We start from the raw sequence: 9845 nt of genomic DNA, 5'->3' as shown, positions 1-9845 counted from the left end.
AAATAAACATTTGTTATTCTTCTTTCTTATAATACCTATCAAAAGTTTTGCATTTTTTGCAGATCATTAGGTATGGCTCAACCTGCAAACGAGTTGTGGAAGGTTGATGGCTACCTAAAAGTAATGTTGAAAGTTTCACAATATGTCGGATTAGCACCTATTCGCTTTGAAACCACACCCTCGGGGACATTTGTTCGTCTCTCGAAAGCGCAATACTACTACGGGCTTTTTGTGATGGCTATATTGAGTAAGTTTTTTACCATGTACTTGTATATGTAATAATAACATCAGTTGCTCAAGGGATTATTGGAAAGTCTACGTAGATCTTATTTGCGATATCACTAATTATTATCTTATTTATAGCTTTTTATACTGAAACAGAATCAAATGTAGGTATATACATTTTTTGTTTAACTGCTTGTCTGTCTTTAGCTAATCTTTGGAAAGGCTGAACGTAAGCAACATATACTTAGGCTAGTTTTTATCCGGAATCAATGATTTCTGTGGGATTTGTTTGAACTGAATTTAACGTGAACGAGCGTCCGCCAGTGTGGAATAAAAGAGTATGTCACTTGAAAGATGGATTAAAAAACATTTTGTTTTCAGATATTACAAACATTCTATGGATATGTTGGCTTCCTATAGTCAGGGAATCGATACTGTTACGTTTTGGCAATCACATAGTCACAATCGCCCCTATAACACTGGCATTGTTTCGCGGTCAGTGGAGAGCTAAAAACTTCTTAAACCTAATGGATAAAGTTACAAAGGTAGATAGGATTATCTACTATTGGTATTGTTAGATGTCACGTATAATCTGTATATTAGTATTTTAGGACTGATTTACAACTTTACGAGGTTTTTTTTTACTGTAGACCTGAGATGGTTTTACATTTGAACTCGATACATCCACGCGTTTCTTGACTGACAGTTGAACAACAATGTTGTTTAACCTATAAGGGTTCGGTTTTTCTTTTGAGGTACGGAACTATGCTGGATGGATAATTCCCTACTGATGCCGCCGTGTTATAGGTTTAAATTTACGTAGTTACTTTGGTTCTTCTGTGGGTCTTCTCAGTTTTGATTCGATCACGCAAACCTATCAATAGCTCGTTCATTCGCCCGCTGTGTGAGTCTGAGCTTTCTTACAAGACCAAGTCTCGTGACTAAGTATAGGTCATCACTGACAACACGCACTGTACGAAGACTTTTGTCTTCAGGCACTGAGGAATATCGGACGAAAAGACATCGTGAAGTTTACCGAATGCGGCCCAGCCCAGTTGGATTCGGCGGTTCACCTTTTTCTCGAAATCGGACCTACCTAACTGATCATAATAATGTCCTAGGTATACCTATGTATTCGTCTACAATTTCAAGTGCAACGTTCTCAACTATTGTTAGATGGGTAGAGCTATACATAAGTATAACACATTGTTTTCGTTTTAGCCATGTTAATTTTCAGGCCTACCTGTTGAGAAACTCTGCTGATGTCATTGAGCATGGTACTAAGGCCATCCAGAGTTTCCGTGAACCGCAATTCCCCTGATCGGTCACCGAACAATTAATGTAGATTTTTCGTGACCTAATAACTCTGTGTAAGAGTAGGTAGTAAGTAATTAAATAATATTTTCAGATACAGAAAGGCCAACGCACAGATTTAGCAGTTAAATATAAGGCGATGGCGATCATATATATTTTTTGCTCTATAATGATTCTAATATTAACGACGAGGATCAAGGCTAAAATTTGTATGTATAAAAATACCTAAGTATATAATAATAATCGTATCGTAATACCTACTTATACTTTTTGTACTACGGCGAAGCGAAGGGTTAATTATGATTTTAGTATACGACCCCCCCAAATAAGTCTACCTATTTCTCATTTGTGATAGCCCATGTCTTGATAGCCCAGTGGATCCGCCCCTGCCTTCGAATCAGAGTCGGATCGGTCTCAATGTATGTCTCAAACGGTGAAGGAAAAACATCGTGAGGAATCCTTTATACCTGCATACCTGAGATTTTTCTTAATTTTCTTTTTTTTCCTGTTGAGTAAGTGCCGATGGCTCCATGTGGGACCACTACGGCGTCATCGGAGGGTTTGGGCGAGCGCAGAAGCATCGCCTGATGAGACCCGAAGGCTGAAATAAAGATAGAGGACGGAACGACTCTCTAAGGGCGTCTCCTATGAGACTCGGACCTCGGCTTAGAGGGGCATTCGAGAGGGTGTAACCGTGACCTGAGTGAATCAGTCCGGACGCCCCCGAGATTGTGAGTTAGAAAAACCCACGTCCAGGTGACGTTACATGTCGGGGACCTCGTTTTCGCCGGCGAAGACGCTGTGTTGCTTGTGATTGTGTTGTCCGGGAAGCATTGTCGGTCGTCATGTCATCGTCTGGATCGTAAAGGTGGTAGACTACAAGCCCATTGACAAAAATTACCTGTGAAATTAACCAACGTGAATAACGTTTAGAAGGCTGTTACTATGACAGAAAATAACTTCGACAATTATTTATTTAAATACAAATATTAACTAAAATTTTTGGTCGGCATAATGGGGATGATGACTAGGTTTGAATAATTGATTTTTATGATACAGTCGGGTAAATAGGGTCAATGTTAACTAATTTTTATATAAAAAGCTAAGATTGTCTGGATATTTGCAAAATAAATGAAATTATAAAATTTCAAAATCTATTAAAAATCTTTTATCCGTATTAGATGAAAATTCATACAGTTTTAGCTTCCTTACATTAAATGTGTCATTTTTTAATAAATGATCTATAAACATAAACGCACAAATAACAAATATATTATTAATTTTGTTTGAACGCACATACAAATCTAACGATCATTACATTACCTACGACGTCATTAGTTCGTGCCATTTTGTATGGGGCGTTTTTCAGGGATCCGCGGCAGCGCCGCAAATCTGACCCTTTAAATCCCTGTAGCTCCGAAAGTAATGATCGCAGATACCTACTCTGTTCCTTTTACAAAATTGCTTTACTATTAGCAAACTCTTAATTTATGTACAATTTAAAAAACTGTCATCATCCCTATTATTAAACATTATTGTCCATGTTAAATAATATTTTACAATGACCTTATATCATATGGGTGTAGGGATACGGTTGCGACCCTCGGCTTTCGACACGTGCACTAGAAACATGTACAACGTTTACGGGTAAAGTATCTGTATATGTACTTACACAAATGCCGTACAGTAATAAATAACCTATATTTCTTCTGCAATTATCGAAAATTTGCACTGACTTCTTATTTCGGCACCACCACTTTTGTACATTTAAAACAAACAAATACATCTAACAGCGTTATTCCCGTTGGTTCATTTCACAGGTTATTTTTTGTGTGTGTCTATAAATTATTATTTTAAAATTTTGTTTGTAGATTCAGCCTATGCCATATACAGACTCATAGTGTATAACATTATGCTCGTTCTGGAATTACACTTCTTTTACATGGCTGTTTCAATTAACAGCAGACACCGAAATATAAATACTAGTCTCGAAAGTATCGTAAACCAAATGAATGATGGAGGTAAGTCCTGTGCCTACAGCATGAGAGCGAGAACTTTTGACTAGATCATCGTCAATTATGATAGCTGAAAGTGTGTCAGAGTAAAGCTACGTACGTTACACTACGTTAAGGTCGCCATTGACGGTCAATTATTCTCACGTTTCTGAAAAGCAAACGGCAGTACCCACGCGGCATACTATACAAGTCATGTACGCAGTGACCAACACACGATCAATTATAGTCGTGGGTGCTACAGAAACGTAAGAATAATTGACGGTTTGTGGCTAGCATTAGGCTACACGTATCGCCTCGCCGTCTACCCGGCGTCGCCGCCCGCCGCCCATGTAGGTTAGTCGGCCGCTGAATTATGTCCTGTAGGTACCTCTTTCTACCTGCTGAAAAATTTAAAAAGAAAAAGAATGGCTGAAAAACAAAAAAAAAATATGATAAAGGTGATATAGATGTCTACAGCTTGAATTACGTATACATAGTGGCATTGGCTTGGCATCGCCACAGCTTTTTTAGTTTCCGCCAGTTGTATTTAGAAAAAATATATTTGTTAACCTGGTATCCGTATGTAATTGTTAAGAGGTTTCCCATAAAATATAACAAAAGTCCATAGTTAAATAAATAGTAGGTACTTTGTTCTTACGCAAATAACACTGCCTCATTAGTGCAATGATTATTAGCTTTTATACAGATCTTACTCGTAGTAACTTTTCTTAGAAGAAATTTTCAGTAGCCGCCCGAAGTTAGACTGTTTCACCCTTGGCCCTGTGCCTCGGTGAGCCTGAAGCACAGTTGTTTTTTATTCTTTACAAGTTAGCCCTTGACTACAGTCTCACCTGATGGTAAGTGATGATGCAGTATAAGAAGGGCTAACTTGTTAGGAAGAGGATAAAATTCACACTCCTATCGGTTTCTACACGACATTGTACCAAAACGCTAAATCGCTTGGCTAAAATAGCTACGTACAACTTTGTAAAACTTCGCTTACACTTCATTAATATATTTTTTCAGGTATAACGATCCCGTACCGTAGATTACAGGTGGCTCATAGAATTCACCAACTGTATAATTCCTATGTTGGAGTTACAAAATTGGCAAATGCACTTAACGAAAACGAAAATCACTTCCTACTGTTACACGCAGCTGGTTTTATCTCGCAAATTCTTATAATTCTTGCAAATTTTATCATCAATACCGCTGACATGCTTACTTCCACAGGTTTCGTATGTTTTATTTACCTATTACTCACAAGTAGGTATTTAATATGTTTTAGGTACCTATTTAACAAAAACAACAAACGCAAATGACGTCAAACGGTCATCGTTCCTCGTTCAGTGTCGCAATAAAAATTGTGTGTTCTCAAAAATCAGTTTTCTGAAAGAAAGAAAACTTAATGAATTTAAAATTTATGCCACTGTTTCTCTTAAAATGTATTAGATTAATACCTAATAACTACTAATAACTTAACAGCCAAGTGCGTGTCGGACCACGCGCAGTCTAGGATTCCGTAGATTAAATTAACACTGAGCCCTTATAATGCACAAAAAATTAAACAATGGTGCTGTTTCAGCCCATGTTTGCAGATCTATCCACACTGTGGATAGACTATAAAAAATCATCTATTCTTTACTTTACATGTAAGGAATCTAAGGATCCCTACCTACCTTACCTACCCCATTTTTTTCTAATATTTTTAACGTAGTTATCCCTGTTAGCTGAATTTTAGTAAATATAAAAGTTGAGTGTCTCATCAAGATAACTACTCACGGAAAATTTACTTGATAATAGGTAATCAATTGTAAAAATGGGGATGATGACTAAGTTTGAATATATTGATTTTTATGATACATTCGGGTAAATAAGGTCAATGTTAACTCATTTATACAAAAAAAGCAAAGATTGACTGGATATTTGCAAAATAAATAAGATTATAAAATTACAAAATGTATTAAATATCTTTTATCGTAATTAGATGGAAATTCATACAGTTTTAGCTTCCTTACATTAAATGTGACATTTTTAAATACATAAACACAGAAATAACAAAGATATTAGTAATTTTGTTTAAACGCCCATACAAATCTAACGATCATTAATTGCCTACGACGTCATAAGTTCGTACCATTTTGTATGGGGCGTTTTCAGGAATCCGCGGCAGCGCCGCAAATCTGACCCTTTAAATCCCTGTAGCTCCGAAAGTAATGATCGCAGATACCCTGTTACTTTTTAATTTATATACAATTTAAAAAAGTGTCATCATCCCTATTCTCCCCGGATCCCTGACTACCTACTATGTATGATAGATCGCTACTTTCATTACAGTTGTACCGCTGCCTCTACTCATAGCTTTCGTACATTTCGGATGTTTTACAGTGTACCATGTGGTAAAAATGTTAATTCTAATAGAACCTGCACATGAATATGAAGAACAAGTAAGTTACCTAGATACACGTAGGTATATGCTCATTTTCCTATCTATAAAATCCTACTTCCAACTCTTATTCATTTTTCTGATTGTCTTTCTACCGAGACCCTTTATATCAGGAATCATTAATAGGTACCTGAAAAAGTTATTGAGGCAGGTTCTTGTCCAGACCTTCATAATTTCTTATATGCAGAAATTTTGTAAACCTGAAGTTAAAAAAACTGTTTAAAAAAGTGTTTGCTTCTGCATAATATAAGAAATAGTATTCTCGTTCGCCGGGTCTTTCACCACAGCACCTGATTATTATCTGTGGATATGCATATTTTGATTTTGAACATCCCGTTGATCTCGAAAGAGCTTCGAAGATTAGTTGATTTTAACGGGCCGCAGTTTTGAAGTTCTACGAAAATGATTTAACAACCAAGACTACAAGCCCTTGAAAAAATTTTACCTGTGAAATGAACCAACGTGAATAACGCTTAGAAGGCTGTTACTATATCAGAAAATAACTCTGAGCACTATGCCGCCATCTTTGAGCGGTACAGGTGAGTACGCGAATGAATGGAATTTCTCAGGTACAGATGATGAATTACGACTAATTATTATTAATGTACGGCTTTGTTATACTTATAGTGTTAAAGATGATTAAAAATAAATGTCGAAAAACCTAGTGCCGTACTAAAGTGGTGGTGCCGGAAGTCAGTACAAATTTATAATTCGTCGACAATCGCAAAAGCAATATAGGTCATTTGTTACTGTACGTCATTTGTGTAATTCCTTTTGTACACTACAGATACTTTACTCATAAACGCCGTACATATTTCCAGCGCAGGGGTCGACACTAGGTTTTATGACATTTATTTTTAATCATCTCTAACGCTATAACAAAGCCGTACCATTAATAATTTGTCGTGATTCATCATTTGTACCTGAGAAATCACATTCACTCGCGTACTCACCTGTACTGCTAAGAAATGACGGCATAGTGCTCAGTTATTTTCTGATATACCTAGTATCAATCTTCTAGGCGTTATTCACTATATTATTGGTTCATTTCACAGGTAAAAAATTTTCATAGGCTTGTAGTCCACAAAGCCTATCTTAATCAAAAGAGATATCAACTTATATCTACCTAACATATATAGGTAGGTAATTACTTACCGTCACCGCCACCGTCCTTATAAAAACCTTAAACCTCTTTGGTAGCAATTTCTCATAGCACAAATAAAAGAGAAATGCGAAGATTAAAGTATTTGAAGTAAGAATCGTTGGCATTGGTATAGTTGTAATTGTAACTGCTATGTTTGAATATTTTATTGTTTCTAGTATAAACGAACGAGAATTCTCGTGTCTCAGATTATGGTGCACGTCACCTCCGAGGGTGATTTATTACTGGAGGGGGTTTCAAAGTTTTATGACCATCTCTATTTAAACACCTGTAAGTATTCGGCCATGGGCATTCTCACTATCGACAGATCAAGTACATGCACGGTAAATATAATCATCTATTTTTTTAACATAAAGACTAAATCTATAAATGCGATCTCACCTGATGTTATGTAACGACGCAGTTTTGAAATCTTAGATGAAACCGACAAAGATGTACCGCCAAGCGATTTATCGTTCCGGTACGATGTCGTGTAGAAACCGAAAGGGGTGTGGATTTTCATCCTCCTAACAAGTTAGCCCGCTTCCATCTTAGATCATCACTTACCATCAGGTGAGATTGTAGTCAAGGGCTAACTTGTCAAGAATAAAACAAAAATGCTCTAGCGGACTAACCCCCCGGTTAGTTTAAGGCAGTCTGCCTCGGGTACCCTGTATATTAATTTAGGCAGGTACTCTTTGGTTTGTTTGGGAATGAATGGGAATGGAAATCGAACCCAGGACGTCTGTTTTAAAAGCATTATAAACTACATCTTAAATCTATACTAATATTACAAAGCTGAAGAGTATGCTTGTTTGTATGATTGAATGCTTTAATCTCTACGAACTACTGGTGGTTGGTTGATGGAAAATTATTTTTGTGTTGAATAGTCCATTTATCCAGACTATTATAGACTATTTACCACTTCTCTCTGACTTCATTCCCCCGTATCCCTGTATCACATCAGCAAGGATGTAAGGGCCCTAAATACAGTTCGCGCGGCGAGAGTTTGGCTTTGACCTTCGGATGGAGGGGATTACTGCGCATGGGTACTGTCACGCACACAATACTTTTCCTTTTTTATGTACCAGGTTGGATATTTGAGTGGGTCAAAATTCATGTATAGTGATAATAATGCTAGAAAATAATACGAAGTAGATAAACTTCTTCATTTATTAAAACTATTGATAGTTATTTTACATATTTAAAATGTTTATACAGAGACAGCAATGAAAATTCTAAATAATTGTTTTTAATAAAATTATTTATTCCAAGATACATGTAAAATTGGTACATAAGAACAAAAGAAAACTTAAAATAATTATTAAATACAGTGTGTCCCTGGATAATCTGCAACACCAAAAGGGGGTAATATTAATATTTAACAAAAAAACTTAAACAAACAAACTCAACAAATAATAACAATCGACAACAATTAACGAAAATAGCAATTCATTTGTGAACGTGATTGTACAACAGGAGTGCGCGGTACGTCGTTTCGGTGCGAGAGGCAGGTAACGACTGGAGCGCCAATCAGAGCACCGCGCACCCGCCCCGCACCCCGCTAATGCCCGTTGATACCCAATTTCTGATTTCTGCGCAATAACGGTCAAAGCCAAACTCTCGCCGCGCGAACTGTACTTTACATTATTTTTCAGATACTGAGCGCGGCTATAGCAATAGTGGTTTTGATGGTGTAAACTCAAAACTGACTATTTTTAACCATACAAAAGATTGTCGCGTGCAAATCAATAAGTTTTACTCAAAACTGGCGTGTCCTCATTGACATTTTATACACCGAGAATAAAATCGACTACAGCACCAGCACGAGTTCAAAAGAGAAAATGAAATAAGAGCCTTCCTTCACTTAACTTTCTATGTACTAGGTATTAAGTAGTATAAATAGGTAGGTACTTAATTTAAGCACACCAACATAATGTACTAGCTGACGCCGAGCAGTTTCACCCGCGTGGTTCCCGTTCCCGTAGGAATACGAGGATAATATATATAATAAGGCTAGGAGGATAATAGCTGATTGTGAGGCTTAGCAGCACGCATGTAGGATGCTTTGTTGGGGATACATGTTTTAATAATATTAGTTATGCCGATGATATGGTGTTGCTGGGCCCTACGATTGGTTCCATACGACGTCTCCTGAATATCTGTGAGGTTTATGCCAGATCACATGGCCTACTATATAATGCCAAAAAAAGCGAGCTCCTGGTTTTCAAAGCGGGTAGCTATCGGCCAAAGTATGTGCCGCCGGTATGCTTAGGAGGTGTGAAGCTTAGGGTCGTGAAGCAATTCAGGTATTTAGGACACGTCATAAAAGAGAACTTAAGGGATGATGATGACATAGAAAGAGAACGAAGGGCTTTGTCAGTTAGGTGTAATATGCTTGCCCGCAGATTTGCTCGATGTACCAAAGAAGTTAAAATAACGCTTTTCAAAGCCTACTGTCAATCGTTCTACTCGAGTGGTTTGTGGGTGACATATTCACTTAGATCACTAAATACCCTTAGAGTTCAATACAATAATGGGTTTAGGATGTTGTTGGGGTTGCCAAGGTATTGTAGTGCAAGTGGCATGTTCTTCGATGCTCGCACTGATGGTTTCCATGCTATCATGCGCAAAAAGGCAGCTTCACTCCTACAACGTCTTCGCGATGGCCACAACAGCATCCTGGGCTCAATATTGGAGAGGTTGAGCTGCCCAATAGTGGCAC

General features: G+C 37.3%; 1 long non-coding RNA gene across 1 annotated transcript; it reads left to right on the top strand.

Moving 5' to 3' along the window:
• The first annotated feature begins 6276 nt into the window (after window positions 1-6276).
• On the top strand, window positions 6277-8906 carry LOC112050095 (uncharacterized). Its single transcript, XR_002887129.2, has 3 exons — window positions 6277-7118; window positions 7300-7464; window positions 8779-8906. It is a non-coding gene; the product is annotated as an uncharacterized LOC112050095 (long non-coding RNA).
• The last annotated feature ends 939 nt before the right edge of the window (window positions 8907-9845 follow it).

This window comes from Bicyclus anynana, chromosome 8, assembly GCF_947172395.1.
Source record: "Bicyclus anynana chromosome 8, ilBicAnyn1.1, whole genome shotgun sequence".
In the NCBI taxonomy this organism is placed as follows: Eukaryota; Metazoa; Arthropoda; class Insecta; order Lepidoptera; family Nymphalidae; genus Bicyclus; species Bicyclus anynana.
The sequence above is the reverse complement of the archived record's forward strand: the minus strand, read 5'-3'. Positions and strand labels throughout refer to the sequence as shown.